Source organism: Cynocephalus volans, chromosome 13 (genome assembly GCF_027409185.1).
Source record: "Cynocephalus volans isolate mCynVol1 chromosome 13, mCynVol1.pri, whole genome shotgun sequence".
NCBI lineage: Eukaryota > Metazoa > Chordata > Mammalia > Dermoptera > Cynocephalidae > Cynocephalus > Cynocephalus volans.
Window position 1 is genome coordinate 106312722 of NC_084472.1, and position 17497 is coordinate 106330218.

The window sequence follows — 17497 nt, forward strand, 5'->3', positions numbered from 1 at the left end:
TGACTGCAGCTGAACAAAGAGTCAGCACAAGCATCCGAGCTAACCCACCTGTTCCCACCAGGATGATTTTAATGATTTTTTTTCAAATATAAGGATTTTTCCAATAATAGACGTTGCTCATAGAAAAGGCTCTCCGCCACCCCTTACCAACCACATGCAAGTTGTCACCTCAAAATAAATTGAGACTGTTTAACATAACTCAAATTTATAAACTTACACACACACAGGGCAATTCATTCAAACCCTGAGAAATATTCTCCATTTATTCTTTGTCGATGTGGAGGTATAAAAGCTACTTATATTTATAGCCAGATTAAAATTTTATTTCTCCCTTCTACTTATGTTTATTAAACTAGGTGAATGGGTGGAGTTCAAGTAATTGCTTCAACAGAAAAAATAAGAAAGGAATGTGGGATGGGGTGGGAGAGTGGGAAAGGATTATAGAAAATTACAGTTCTTCTGTGTTTCTGACTGCTGGTCACAGCCAGAATTTGTCTACAGAAAGGTATCACTTGTGAAACTAGCCAGGTGGAAAATGACTAGTTTCATTAAAAATAGCAGTAATGAAAGAGCACCTACCTGCTATCAAATATAATTTAATATAGCTATCAACTGCGAGCATAGCTCTGGTGCTCGAGCCATCTACAGGCTAGGAATTACGTCATATTTTCTTCAAATCGATTTAGAGTTTAATCAAAACTGCCACACAGCACCAAGAATGAAACAAAGTGGTCTCTCTTTATTATCTTCCCTACCTATGACTTCATTTTAGTCGTGTGAAGGTCACAGGAGGGAACTGAAGAGGTATATGATGGTAGTTCAGTAAAGAAGGCTCCGACAAGATGGAATCTTTGGCTCTGAAAAACTGCCCAGGGACCACAGCCCATACACAGCCCAGGGGCCGTCCTATAGCCCCAGCTGAGCCACCGCTCTATGGGGCACATAACATGTTGCTGTCCCAGTCAGCAAATCTTGAAGAGCTCTTAGATGTTGGAGAATAAGGGCACTGATATGAGAAATCAGAATGGCTCCTAAAACTATGGGATCTTTAAAGTTTTCTACATTGGCGGCTTCTGATAAAACACAAAAACTAAGAGTCATATCTCCAGTCCTAGCTCCAGTATTTTGAATTGTGTTATTCCTAACGTGACATATTCACATCAGGCCAAGTCCTAGCTGCTTTTGAACTGAGTAAGTATGATGTTTGAGATTCATTCTTCACAATGATTCTGCTGTGCTCTTCCTGATTCTGTTACTGAGGTCTTACCCTCAATTTTCCTAGAGATCTAGGTCAAAGCTGACCATTGTCTATAAAACCATAATTATACAACCATAATTATCTACTAATTTCAATCTTTTTCTTTTAGGAAATACTAAAGGTTTATGCCAAATAGTAACAAATAGTAACATCAGTTTATTGATTTTTGTCTTCTGAAAACAAAATGATGAGAAAAGGTTTATGAGGGTTCAATGTTAGAGAGTGCTTTGATCAAGAAAAATACCTTTCACTCACGATGAAGAGGAGTATGATACTTATTTTCCATCCCCATGTTGTACCTTCTCTTGAACATCTACTGAAATTATGTGTTATTGTTATCGCTAACCAAGATGCATCCAGGCTTAGCTGTCCGTTTTTAAGGCATTACTACGTAGAAAAGAAAATAATAACAAAAGCGATTTTAATAAGTAGAGGGTTTTGTAGCAATGTAGCTATTACATTGAAAATTCCTTTCCCAAGATAATTATTTTCTGAGACAATCTTTAAAACATTTATTCTATTCCTACTACTACTAGGTCTCACCCTATTTCTATTCTTGTAGTGGTCCATATCTAATAACTAGTCTTTAACTAATACTTCTATATGTTTTTTCCTATAAATCAGGCAATCATAAAGGGCTAGAATGTCGATTTATTTAAGTAACATCAGTTCCCATAAAATCATGAAGTCAACACAATTGAACCACCAAGCATGAAGATATATGCCAGTGCTTAATCTAGTCAAAATAAACAAATGTATTATGATCATTTCATGCAAATAGGAATGGTCTCAACATTTTTCAACTAGCAAAGATTCTTTGACACCAAGAGAAAGAAATATTAACACACTGTATTACTTTGCTGTTCTGCTTTGTTTGATGTTTATTCTTGAGCATGCAATATCAGTGGTAATTTACATGGTAAGTTCATTTTAAAACACTTATCCAAACAAGCCTTACCTGTAGCAAAGTCACATATAAATGGACCTCCACATTAAGAGAATATAGTGCAAAAGACCAATGTATCAAAAAGTTGATTTGAGAAGACGTGGTCAAAATGAAAATAAATCTTCAACAGAACTCTTCATAATACTCTCATGCAATTTTCTCCCATTTTTATAACACAAATGTGTCAATAAATGCATAAGTTTTTAATAATTTATATGCATGAACAATTGTTGAAAAAAAGACATAGAATTTCTAATATTTTTGGCTCACACCTTCTGAAATACCAATACTCCACTTTGGAGACCTCCACCTTAGCAAAACTGTTAATTATTCAACATGTATATTTTTTAAAAATATCAAAGTTAGTGAAAAACTACACTAGATGATTCCTGTTGGATAATGACAACTGCCTAAGTGCAAGTCTTTTTTAGAAGTCTTTCACAAAACACAGATCAACAGTTGAACAAATAGAATCAAACAAGCTTACACATACACAGTTTAACTAGGAGACAGAGGACAGTATAAGCTTCAATTTGCATATTAGTTGGGAAATAACTGAAATCATTAGAGATACTCCTGAATTTATGCCAGGATAGATTAGCCAGGAAAGACCGTATGAAAAAGAGGAGAAGGTAGCTGGGGCCTAGCATTGTTTGAACACAGGTAATTCACCTTCAGAAAAAAGTAATACCTTGGTTTGGAAATACTGAGAATGGTTGTCTCGACGGTTCTAGAACTGACAAAACTAATCTCTGGTGAAGAAAAATTAATGAGTCTGGATGGGAGTAAGGACTGTCTGAAAAAGATCATGAGAAACTTTTCTAAGAACTTTGAATAGATGGTTAGGATACATGGGTGTATGCATGCATCAAAACTCATCAAATGGGACACTTGCTATCTGTGTATTATATTTCGTATAATTTTTACCTAAGAAATAGAAACATATATTGAACTCTAGTTAACTCAAACTCTCTAGAGGTAGTTAGGGGTGCCATGCATTGATCTCAGCAACCCAACTATATCAAGTGCATCCAAAAAAGAACAAGAGGAAGAGATGGGCTAGAGGAAAGGAAAGACTATAGTTTTATGATTTTTAAAAAATATGACAAAAGGTTAATTGTAGAATCAAGTTGTTAGTATGTAGATCTTCTGTGTACTTTTTTCAACTTTTTATGTATTCGAAAATTTAAGTGTTAGAAAAAAGTTCAAGAAAGTTTTGCATTCTACTCTACATTTGTCTGTTTAAAACATAACCACTGCTTAAAATTATTACCCATAATGAGCAAAAAATGTTTTTTACCTGTCACATGGGTTCGTGGAAAAGATATTCACACTTCAGATCTTATTCATTTTGGAAAATTGGTCTAAACTCTAAAAGTTGCAATGCTTGCTATGAAATTCAGCAACCCTGCCATTTTTCTTTTCTTTTTTGATAATTATGCTATTATAAGATGTCATCGATATACAAATTAATGCATTCATTTGTTCATTAATTTAATTAATATTTATTGAGTGTCTAAAATGTTCCAGGCCCTTTGAAAAACACTAAGAATACAGTAGTGAACACTACAGAGAGAACCCATCCTCTGCAGAGTAAAAAATATAATGGAGGAGGGAGCCATAAAACACATAAACATAACGGGTAAGTATTCTGATGGCCAAAGTTCACGATGCTCGGGAAGTACATTACAGGACGTGTGTCAATTCAAAAAGTATTATGTGTATATCTGAGTAACTACTGAGTACCTACGGAGGAAAGATGCATTTAGTGCAGCCAAAGAGGTAGTTGAGTGATGCGGGCGATACCTTCAGTCTTCTGCTGGCAGGAATTTAGATGAATGGATCTTCCTGCTAGGAGTTCAGCTAACTTCTGTGGGAAACAACACAGCACAGTAAGCAAGAGCCTGATTCTAGTCTGCCTCGCTCTTCCCACGCTAAGTTTACCACCTTCTCAAGTTATTAAAACTCGGTGTTTCAGTTGCCTTGATTCTAAAGTTAAGAATAATAATACTATCCACCACATAAGGCTATTTGACAAAAACAGGATTGAATTCATGTGATGTGCTTAGAGTGATCCGTGGTTACACAGTGAACACTCAGTGAATGCTGATTATTATTATTACATGGTCACTGACCCTCTGGTAAGATTCTTTTCCTCCTGCAGAAAAAGTTAAAAACTTTTCTTTTTTCAAAGAACAGTTTTCTCCAAATATAATTGAGAGAGCTAAATATTTTTTTAGTAACCCAGAAAGAAACATAATTCTACTCAGAGTGTTCAGATGCAGAAGATAGCAGGAAGGGAGTACTTTAGGGAAAAGAGAGGACATGTTTAGGTACCCAGAGACCAGCAATGGCAGGAAGCCTTCAAGACTGTGAGACTATGGAAGCAAGTGAAGAAATAGTACTACCGAAGCCCAGTGTGAGCTGGAGCCTTGGAGGAAGGGCTGCCTGGCAGAGGAACCCCACCAGTGCTATGTCTCAGTGTGCACAGCAGGGAAGGAGTATGCATGGTACGGCTCACCAGTGCTTCTATCAGCTAACCCTGGAAAAGAAGCAGGTTGGTGGTAGCTCTGGAGGTGCAGGGGTCAGCTCCCTAGGCTCAGAGCAAGGAAGTTAAAGATGAGGAGCAGACCTGAGAAAACCCTGCATAGTAGCTAACTTTCTAGGTAGAGACAATACCAGCATTTGACAAATGAGTCACATGAAGAGATTTACCATTTGACTGCCACATTAAGCCCTCCAAAGCAGCAAGAGGAAGGTTTCTCAAGGAAGGGCAAGCTTGGAAAATTCAGTGGTTGTTAGCACATTCAGGATTTGCTATAGCCTGGACACAAATGTACCATACCTGAAGATTTACGTATTTCAGATTTGGTTTTACACCTGCACAAGTCCGTTCACTTTTTTTGTCAAAAATTTATTGACTGGTAGTTTCCTCCAAATTATTTTGCAATTAATACATTTCCTCAAACAATACAACAGCATGTTTAGAAAGAGTGAACAAAGGCCTATAAATTACCCAATCATAACATTTTCGACTCTAATGTAAATATGTCAGCTAACTCTATTTTTTCTCCCTGTTATCTAAACAATTCTTTTAGACTCATTAAAATAAGTTATCTTATCTCTGATTCTACAAAACTATCTCTTGGGGATGGGGTCGTGGCACTCATTCTTTCTGACTCTTGCTCTCTGGCTTTCTCTCTTAATTCAAACATCTATTTGGGTATTTATAGTTAAAGTCATCACCAAATTTTCTCCAATTACCTAAGCTTCGCTTCCTAAGGCAAACCTGAAAGATCACGAAGGAATTTCAAATACGTTTTTCACTAGCTTGTTTGACTTTGCTTTTCATTATATTATACCTAGACAAGGCTTTTTATTTTTATTTGAAAAAAGCTGGTCATTTTCTTCCATCACTTTCATCTTGTTTTTTAAATGTCTCTGCAGATGTCATGGTCTCACCGAGTTATTACTTAGGGTTTATTCACAAAAAAAGGCCTAGGTTCATTTCCAATTAATAACAAAAAATTGCTCTTTTATATAAGTATTTAAGTACAACCTGCAGTTATTAAATTAACTGCAGCTATTTGCCAATAACTGTGAATAGTCATATCACTCCTCCACTGGAAGGTGTATTGTCTAGATTCTTGAGGGAAAACCCCTTCTCCACTACTTGACTTTACATTTTAATTTATTATTATTATTATTTTTATTGGTTTAAATTTTTGTACTTCAAATTTTACATTTATACCAAAAATAAACGTTTCTTTGGAAAATATAGTTTTAAATTGATACATTTGAAAAAAAGTTAATGAATAAAAACACTAAAGCCATGTTACATATACATAAGATTTCACCAACAATCACCCAACAAATTTTTTAGTGCTCTAATATTTTAGAAGGCCACATTTTCACTATACATTCTCATAATTTACATCCCAGTTTATATCTCTGTTTATTTCTTTGTCTTTCCTTCTAGACTGTGGACCATATAAAGGCAGTGTGTCATACAATCTTGGTTACCCCTCCAGTCCCCCCACTGCCTAGAAGATTTGCTGATACAAAATAGACACCAAGTATATATTTTTGAAGGAGTAAGTGCATAATTGAACAAATGGAAATAGGTGATTGAATGCCCAATTTTTATTTTTCTTTGGACTATTTGTATTGAACAAGATAATTCTTTGCCCTAGCATTATATACACAAAGCCATTCCTAATATCTAAGCAAACGAATGTTAAATATGAATAGAATTTCTAAAATGTCCAAACATTGGAACAGCAACCCCACTTTATGTCTTAATGGAAATCTCAAAGAAAGCTAGTTTGATCAATTAATTAGAATGAGTTTTTAATTGGTCCATCAATTTTGGTGTAGTCAATGGAGTTTTCAAGTATTTTAAAACACTTGAAAAACAGTGTTCTACTGGGTAATTTAATCAATGCAGTCATTCTATTAGCAGTCTTGTTTATACAACTCCTTTCCTTAGAAGAAAAAATATATTTATCCATAAAAGGAGAAAACAACTTTAAACACAGCAGTTCAAATTGCCATAAATTCTGACATTTGAAATTGTAACAGAATAGTACAGACAGAACTTGTAAGTCAACCCTAATGTGTAAGGAGAGTTACTAATTCCTTTATTGGGGGGGGAGTTATAGTTATTCTTGACTTACAGATTTGCAAAGAGCGTAAAATGAGACAGAATGATTGAATAATATTCACAATCACAAAACTTTGTATATACGAAGTAGCATTTACTACTGATAATAATTTTTAGCATTTCACAATGGTGGTTTGTTCTATAAACACCAGCCTCCCTGAAATTTACTATATGCTATTTCAAATTGAATGCAACCCCTCTACAGCTTAAGTTGCCTTTCATAATTCATAACACAAGTCTGTTTTTTCACTCTGGAATACTTGGTGATATAAGAAGAAACTATAATTTTAAACCAACCTTTTAAAAAGTGAAAACAATATCTCAGAATTCTTAGTTCATTTTTAGTTACAGTAAAAGATGAAAAAAAAACTATCTTCTTAAGCACTGACTCAATGCACTTTAAAGTTTCTCATTTCTCTACCTTGATTTGACATACCTAAGTGATAAAGAACAAATCATAATTAAAAGAGGAGAGGAAAAGTTTCCTTTGGAAGACTATTTCTTGCATACAAATCAGTAATTAGAGTGACCTCAATATGGTGGCTTTCCTTTGTTGCTGAGAGACAAATACCTTGGTGCAGCAGATAAACAAGCTCAGTTCTGTAACCCTTAATGTGAACCGTCCCCCTGGAAGCCAGGAGTTATCTTTGGAGTCTTTACAGTTAGATCAAAGGGAGTAGATCCTGCAGTGAAATCAAGAGTGGAGAAGTTTAAGGTTTGACTTTGTTGTTACCTTACCATACAAAGTTAGCTCATTAGGAGTTTGCTTTTGCCAGAAACCAACAGTCAAGATTCTACCATACTTCCTTTAAACACACGCACATGCGTTCACATATGCACATGCACATACTCACATGCACACGCAAACATACACAGAGAAAAGCAGAAAGAATACTCTGGAAGAGTTTAAGAGAGAACAAGGTATGGTTGGTGTTAATTTAGAATGTCTCAGTTTAAAAACAAAATTTTCTCATGGTGAGAGTTATGGGCAATTAGAATTTTCTCTCCTCTAACATTAACAGCGAATGACTCCTTGAATCACAAGGACCGTTTCAACTGGAATGAAGCCAAATCCTTCCAAGAGAATGTTTTAAGAAGGAAACAGACCAATCTCTGGTCTTTTTGCCTTTTGTGAGGGTGGACTATATAAAGCAGAATCCAAGATGTGATTATTAAAATAATGCATTTATTCCAGAAATAATGGCAACTTGATAAATGAATAGATTTAGAGGAATACATGGATATATCCCAGGAAGAATATCAATACCTATTTAATATTTTCATTTTAAAATTATGGGAAAGTGATGCTTATATTAAAATCATGGGATAGTGGTTATACAACCCAGTTTTCAGTTAGGATTTCAAAAAATGGAAATTAATTCAATCATTCTTCCTATTCTTAATGGGCTCTAAGAAAAGAGGTTCTAAAACACCTCCAACAACCTAGTCCTTGGTTTCATTAAATAAATTGTTTTTCTCAGCTTTATTTATCCCCTCTATCATGAGACATGCATTCTAACAGATAAAGTGTACGTCTAGGTGTCATTGACTGACCTTGACCAATAGAATCTGGTTGGAAGTGACACTGTGTCAGCTTGGAGTGGAAAAGGTATGGCATGTTTCTGATTCCTTCTTTGCATTTCTGTCCTCCAAGAGAAGAAAGACTCTGCCCTACATGGAGCTTAGCTCTTCATTTGGTGTCTTCAAAGATGTGGAGAGTGACCCTCAACCTGGAACTGAGCACAACAGGACCCAATAGGCCACAGCAGAAACATCGGATGACCTGGCAGCAGAGTGTAGTGGAGACTGTGTTTTGGAATCAAGCAGCCTCTCTTAAAATCTTGGTTGTACTACTCAATTACAAACCTTACCTGAGTTAACTGACTTTTGACTTTCAGCTTTTGTCAAGGACATATTCAATTTGGCAATGCATCGCTCACATGTTGTTGTGAGATTCGTGCATCTCTATTTGAAGCTAAGTGAAGCTGAGGGTAAACATTCAAAAATTCTGATTTTCATTTTTGCTTTGACAAGTCCCTTGTACCTCTAAGCCTAGACCAGGAACATGACCCAAGCCAAAATGGAAGGTAACTCAGTTACAACCATTAATAACAATGGTGTTGATGATTAGCAAAAATATTAGTAATAAGGATTTGAGTAGTCAAAGTCTATGCCACCTATTGTCCTGGGAAAGCAGTGATGTTAAACTGTGTTTGGGGTGCACACCTATTTGCCCTTAGAGTCAGAATACTAGAGCTGGAAGGAATTTACATAATAACTTAATCTGATCACTGCCTTTCGCAGATGAGAGAGTGGAGGCTCAGAAAGATGAATTGTCTTTCCCCAAACTAGTTAATGGCAAATCTGTCACTTAAACCAAAAAATGGTTTTATAAATGTCAGTTGGATGTACTGCCTGACATATTAAGAATATTCATCTATCCACTATCGTATTCTTTTCTCAGAATAGGAAAATGTCTATGTCCCAGAGTGTATCTTCATTCTTTTTACAGAATAGCCCACAAATATCTGTTTCATGGGAAGGAATTGAAACTCATGAAAGGGAATATGTTGTCAGCAGGGAAACATGTGCATCACTGCTTGCATGTGAAATCTAACTGTGCTTTAACTCAAGAGACCCAGCGAAGAGCCAGAGCACCCCTGCAACCAGTACAATTTTTATGTGCATCATCTGTGCATACATTTCTGTTGTTATTTAAAGCAGCAGATTCACAATTTGAATACTGAAGCTAATTTTCCCAGTTCTCAAAGCCTTAACCTTTGAAGAACAAATGTATACAGGGGGTTTCAAATACTAAAACAAGAGCAATCGTTCTCAAATTTGTTTCTTTAAAAAAAAAAAATTTAGTTTCAGGCCATGTGATGTTCCATGAGACAAAGGCCTTTTGAAACCATCAAAAGAAACAAAAATATATCAGCAGCATTATAATGTAAAAGAACTTTTGATAAGACTCCGTGTGGTGGCTAAAAAAGATACAGAAAATGAAAATAAAAAGGAGACTAAACTGGGTATTAGACAAACAGGAAAAAAAAAGAAATAAATGCAAGGAGAGAAAAGCAGACAAAATGAAAACAACAATAACAACAACAAAAAACCAAAGCAAAGCAAATAAATGGGAGGAGATGAAAGAGTGGTGCCTGCTTTACCTTTTCATGACCTGTGGTCCCTTCCCATCTGCTAACCATTGGCTGGGGCCTAGAATCAGTCTCAGATTAAGGCCCACTAAGATCCCAAGCCATATGTATAACCAAGCTTTGTCTGATTCTCAAGAGGCAACTCTTAGGCAACTTGCTTTGCTGCTGAACCCCTGAGGAGTTTAAAATGAGGACCTACTGTGTGATCCTTTATCCACTCCGTGCAGACCTGAATATGAGAAGCAGTAGACAGAGAAGACGTGGAGCAGCCTCTGCACCTTTCCTGCGGCTGTCCTGGAAATCCAGGATCCAAGACCACCTCTGCTCTTCTGAGGGTTTAGTTCCAGGAAAGGAAGCAGCCTCAGCATAGCCATGCTTGCATCAACACTCCTTAAACTAAGAACTACACAGGTGCATTCATCTTCGACTATTAAATCAAATGTTGCTCCTTTTGAAACTGGGTGAAGTTGTACAGTAGATTATATTATCTAATGAGGTTTTTGTTTTGTTTTGTTTCTATTTCTTTTAGCTCTGGGAAAACAATACGACAAATTCATGGAAAACCTCCATATTTGTCATGCAACCATGAAGGAAGGGAGTGATACTGGAATTGCACCAAAGCATTCTAGATCTGGCTGGTAGACAGCAATTCCCCCCAGCCCTGTGAATCCTGACAATCCCAATTCTCCATCATGGAGAATTACTGGTGAAAATGATAGAAAAATGTCGTAAACCTTGCTTTCATTTTAGTCCTGCGGGCGTGAGGACTTGTGCAGTTTAAGCAGATTATGCTACTGAACTGGAGTTTGGTTGAATGATTAAAAGATAAAACACTTCCATTTAAATATTTACCTAAATTTATCAGCTTAGATTTTTTGAACTGTACTGTGAAGTTTTATCATAAAATGGAAATGTCTGATTCAAAGGTAATAAAAGTTATTGATCTACAGTGAAGCAATATTAATATTAACAGACAACCTTTATAATTAACTTAGTGCCAGATAAAAGAAAAAAATCAAGAACTTTTTGCCTTGCTGATTAAAGGAAGACTAGACCTTTGAAAATATATTTGTATGTACAGCAAGATAAACTCATTTTAGAGGTGCCAGACTGGGTCTACTGCATAAAACCCCTCCTCCTCGGAAACAGGGAGCAGCTACCCCTCACCTATCATGCAACACACATTCATGCAGTATATGGTGCAAAACCATTCCTAGATGATCTGCTTCTGGGTCAGGGTTTCCCACTATTTAGCAGAGCTGCTCCCTTGCTGAGCTTTATTGAGAGTCAGCCTTCAACACAATGGCTTGTAAAATAATTAAAAATATAAATGTACATAAAAAAAAGAAATAAAAAAGAACTTTTTTTTAAGAAAAAGGGCTGACTTAGAAGTGCATGTTAGATGTCTGATTAGCAATTACTTAGTTAAAATGAGAGGGCAAAATATGCACTTACTGGTGGGAATCCAGGCAGGCAAGGCAAAGCCCCTGAGAAGACCACCCCACTGCTGCAGAGGCACGAAGGGAGCAGCCCTAACTTGGCAGCACCCACAGGAACCCAGGAAGCTGAGGCTCAACCCTGAGAAGCCCACCCCACTGCTGCAGATGCCTCAAGGGAGCAATAGGCAGCTGTGTCTCAGCAACATTACCTGCCACTGCTGCAGACACCAGTGTGGAAGGAGTGGACTGTGACAGCCTCCACCACAGTAAATGCTGCTATACTTGCTGCCAAAACAGCAGCCACCACTACCTCACAGGTTTCCTGGTGACTGCATATTGGCATAAACAGGGGGGGCATCACCAGCAGAGCCCAGAGAAAGAGGAGAGAAAAGAGAAAACCCATTCAGAGTCACCCATTTAAATCAAGGAGCCCTAGTATAGCCCAGTGCACCCAATTGAGTCAGAGTGAGCCATGGTGCCAATAGTCCTGCCCAGGAACACCCACTATAACCTAAGAGTGACAAGGCTCCAAGGCAATATCCCCCCAAATTTGAGAGCTTGCCCATGTCCTAATGAACCAAAACAGTGTCACAAACCTCAGTAAAAAAATAATAAGTGTCCTAGAGAATAGGTCACAGAGGCACTCTCACACAATTCCAACACCGAATTCAGCCAAAATACCTTCACAGAGTCTACACTAGGGCATCTACCTGGATCCAATACTAAAACGCCCCATTAAACCATCATAATAAAACACAACTGTAAGAAGAGCTCCCTCTCTGAGAACCCCACTCTAGAGTACCAGAAAAAGTAACTTCTCTACCAGATGACTAAACACCAATGTAGAGATACTAGTAATATGAAAAAACAAGAAAATATGACACCGCCAAATGAATATAATAACTCTCAAGTATCAGATCTTATAGAACAGGAAGTCCTTGAAATGGCTGACAAGTAATTTCAAGCAACCATTATAAAGAAACGAAATGATATACAAGAAGACTCAGTTAGACAACATAACAAAATGAGAAAAAGTAAACAGGACCTGAAAGAGGAAATGTCCAAAAAATCAATGCTCTGAAAAAAAATGTAGCAGAGCTCGTGGAAATGAAGAATTCATCAATGAAATAAAAAAACACAGCAGAGTGGTTAAACAGAGGGCTAGAACAAGCAGAAGAGAGAAATTATGATCTTGAAGATTGCCTGTTTGAAATAACAGAGGTGGACCAAAAATAATAATAATAATAAATAAATAAGAAGAAGAAGAAAAAGAAAAAAAGAATTTAAGAAATTAAAGAAAATTTAAGAGATAGCAGACAACCTTAAGCACTCAAATATCCAAATTGTGGGTATTCCAGAAGGGCAGGAAAAAGCAAAGGCATTGAGCACATTTTCAATGAAATAATAGCAAAAAACTTCCCAGGCATAGGGAGAAATACAGATCATCAGATTCAGGAGGCTCAAAGATCCCTAAACATATTCAACCCATACCGATCCTCTCCAAGACATGTTATATTCAAACTGGCAAAGCTCAAAGACAAAGACAGAATCACAAATGTGCAAGAGAGAAGCATCAAGTCACCTATAAGTTAGCCCCTTTGAGATAACAGCAGACTTTTCATCTGAAACCCTAAAGCCAGAAGAGAGTGGGATGATATATTCAAAATTCTAAAAGAAAAAATTGCCAGCCAAGAATACTTTCCCGAGCAAGGCTGTTCTTCTGAAATGAAGGACAAATAGTATATTTCCCCAACAAACAAAAACTGCAGAAGTTCACTACCACATGACCAGCCTTACAAGAAATTCTCAAGGGAGTATTGTGCCTGGTACCAGAAAAACAACCATCTCTACCATGAATATTCAAGAAAGAACAAAACTGACCAGTAAAACAAAAATGGAAACAATAAAGAGAAAAGAAGTTTATCTACCATTCCTAGAACCAACAAACACAGAAGACAAACAGTAAATCAGAAAGAAAGGAACAAAAGATATTTAAAACATCCAAACAAAAATCAGTAAAATGCCAGGAGTAAATCAATACCTTTCAATGATAATTCTTAATGTAAAAGGATTAAATTCTCCACTCAAAAGAAACAGACTGACTGGATTAAAAATATGGACCTAACAATATGCTGTCTTCAAAAGATTCACCTTACCTTTAAAGACACACATAGACTAAAAGTGAAAGGATGGAAAAAGGTATACCATGAAAACCGAAACCAAAAATGAGCATGGGTACCTATTCTTATATCAGATAAAGTAGACTTTAAAACAAATACAATAAAAAAATATAAAGAAGGCCACTATATAATAATAAAGGGATCTATCTAGAAAGAATGCATAACAATCATAAATATATATGCACCCAATATTGGGGCAGACAGATTTACAAAGCAAATACTATTAGACTTAAAGAAAGAGATAAACACTAATACCATAATGGTAGGGGACCTGAACACCCCTCTTTCTAAATTGGGCAGATTATCTAGGCAAAAAAAAATCAACATAGGAAAATCAATTGGACCTAGAACCAATTAGTTCTAGAAAAACTAGAAATCAATAACAAATGCAACTCTAGAAACTATACAAATACATGGAAATTAGAAAACATCCTACTTAATTACATACAGATCCAACAAGAAATTAAACAAGAAATCAAAAAAATTATTGAAACTAATGAAAATAATGATACATCATACCAAAACCCATGGGATACGGCAAAAGCAGTACAAATGGCAAAATTCATCACAATAAATGATTACTTCAGAAGAATGGAAAGATGCCAAGAAAATAACGAACACTTCACCTTAAAGAACTAGAAAACCAAGAACAATCCAAACCCAAAGTTAGTAGATTGACAGAAATAATTAGGATCAGAGTAGAACAAAATGAAATAGAAACCCAAAAAATGATTCAAAGGTCAATAAAACAAAAAATGGTTATTTTTGAGAAGATAAATAAAATTGACAAGCCATTAGCTAGTGTAACTAAAAAAGAAAAGAGAAGACACAAATAACAAAAATTAGAAATGGAAAAGGTGAGGTTACAACTGATACCTCAGAAAAACAAAGAATCATTAGAGACTACTATAAACAACTACATGCTAACAAATTTGAAAATATGGAGGAGATGGATAAATTTCTGAACACATGCAAACTACCAAAACTGAACCAAGAAGACATAGAAAATCTGAACAGACCAATAACAAAGAAAGATATTGAAACTCTCAACAAAGAAAATCCCAGGACTGGATGGCTTCACTGCAAAATTCTACCAAACCTTTCAAGAAGAATTAACACCAATTCTCTACAAACTATTCCAAAAAACTGAAACAGAGGCCATTCTTCCAAACTTATTCTATGAGGCAAACATAACCCTGATACCAAAACCAGACAAAGATACAAAACAAAAAAGAAAAAGAAAACTACAGGCCAATATCTTTGATGAATATAGATGCAAAAATCATCAATAAAGTATTAGATAATAGAATACAGCAATACATACGTGAAGTTATACACGATGATTAAGTGGGATTCTTCCCAGGGATGCAAGGTTGGTTCAACATATGCAAGTCAATAAATATAATACACCACATCAACAGAGTCAAAGACAAAAACCATATGATCATCTCTATAGATGCTGAGAAAGCATTTTAAAAAGTTCAACAGTTTCATGATAAAGACTCTCTATAAATTAGGTAGGGAAGGAAAGTATCTGAACACAATTAAAGCCATATGTGACAAACCCACTGCCAATATCATCCTGAATAGGGAAAAATTGAAAGCTTTTCCCTTAAGAACAGGAACAAAACAAAGATATCCACTCTTACCACTCCCATTCAACACAGTATTGGAAGTACTAGTCAGAGCAATGAGTGAAGAGAAGAAATAGGGGCATTCAGATTGGAAAAGATGAAGTCAAATTGTTCCTGTTTGCAGATGATATGATACTATATATAGAACAGCCTAAAGCCTCTACAATAAAACTCTCAGAGTTGATAAATGATTTCAGCAAATTTGCAGGATACAAATCAACATGCAAAAATCAATAGTATTTTTATACTCCAACAATGAATTAGCAGAAAGAAATCAAGAATGCTCACCCATTTACAATAGTCACTCAAAAAATAAAATACTTAGGAATAAAGTTAACCAAAGATGTGAAAAATCTCTGATACAAACTACAAATCACTATTGAGAGAAATTAAAGAGGACACAAGAAGGTGAAAAGATATCCCATGCTCTTGGATTGGAAGAATTAAAATTGTGAAAATGTCCATACTACCCAAAGTGATCTACAGATTTAATGAAATCTCCACCAAAATTCCAATGACACTCCTCTCAGAAATGGAAAAAACTATCCGAACATTTATATGGAATAACAAAAGACCATAAATAGCCAAAGTGATTCTGAGCAAAAAAATAAAAATAAAAATAAATCCGGAAACATAACACTACTTGACTTTAAACTATACTACAAAGCTGTAATAACCAAAACAGCATGGTACTGGCAGGAAAACAGACACACTGACCAATGGGACAGAATAGATAACCCAAAAATCAACCCATACACCTACAAACAAGAACACACACTGGGGAAGAGACTGCCTCTTCAGTAAATAGTGCTGGAAAAATTGGATATCCATCTGTAGAAGATTGAAACTAGACCTGTGCCTCTCACCATATACCCGAATTAACTCAAAATGGATTAAAGAATTAAATACATGTTCTGAAACAATAAAACTCCTAAAAGAAAACATAGGGAAAACAATTCAGGAACTAAGATTGGGCATAGACTTTATGAATACAATCCCAAAAGCACAGGCAAAATAACTAATGGGAAAAATAAACTAATGGGATTATATCAAACTAAAAAGCTTCTGCGCAGCAAAAGAAACAATGAACAGAGCAAAAAGACAAACAACAGTGTGGGAGAAAATATTTGCAAGATATACATCTGACAAGAGATTAATATCCAGAATATACAAGGAACTCAAACAACTTAACAGGAAAAAAAAAAAAAAAAGTAACCCAATTAGAAAATGGGCAAAGGAGATGAACGGACACTTCTCAAAGAAAGATATATGAATGTCCAACAGACATGGAAAAAAATGCTCAACATCACTCAGCATTCAGGAAATGCAAATCAAAACCACTTTGAGATATCTTCTCACTCCAGTTAGGCTGGATAATATCTAAAAGACTGAGAATAATAAATGCTGGCAAGGATGCAGAGAAAAGGGAACCCTTCTGGACTGCACTGTAGGACTGCAAAATGGTGTATGGAGGTTTCTCAATCAATTACAGATAGATCTACCATATGACCCAGCTATCCCACTGCTGAGTATATACCCAAAGGAACTGAGGTCATCATTTCGAAGGGATACCTGCAATCCCATGTTTATTGCAGCACTATTTATAATAGCCAAGAATTGGAAACAGCCTAAATGCTCATCACTGGATGAGAGGATAAGGAAAATGTGGTATATCTACACAGTGGAATACTACTCTGCTGTAATAAAGAATGAAATACTGCCATTTGAAGCAACATGGATGGACTTACTTAGAGAAAATTAAATTAAGTGAAATAAGCCAGGCACAGAAAGAGAAATACCACACGTTCTCATTTATTTGTGGGAGCTAATGAAAATAGATAAATAAATATACAAACAAATAAATGGGGGGGACACAACAATCACAATAATTACTGGAACTTAAGTGAACAGAATGATGTTGATGGTGGTGGAGGAAAAAGAGGGGGAAAGGAGGAATTGGTACAGGGACACCAAAATCAACTACATTGTATACTGATAAGTTAAAAAACATAAAATAAAATAAAAATATGCACTTACTTTTGGCAAACTCTAATTTAAACATGGGACACAGTAATACACCATTTTTGCAAAGCCAAAGAATCCTTCACCTGTTCTGGAGAATCTAACAATGGGTTGCCATGTCATGACACAAAAGTCTGCCAAATCCTACCATTTTTTTTCTGAAAGAGAACTGATTTCTAGAGCCTTTCCCAAGGCAAAGA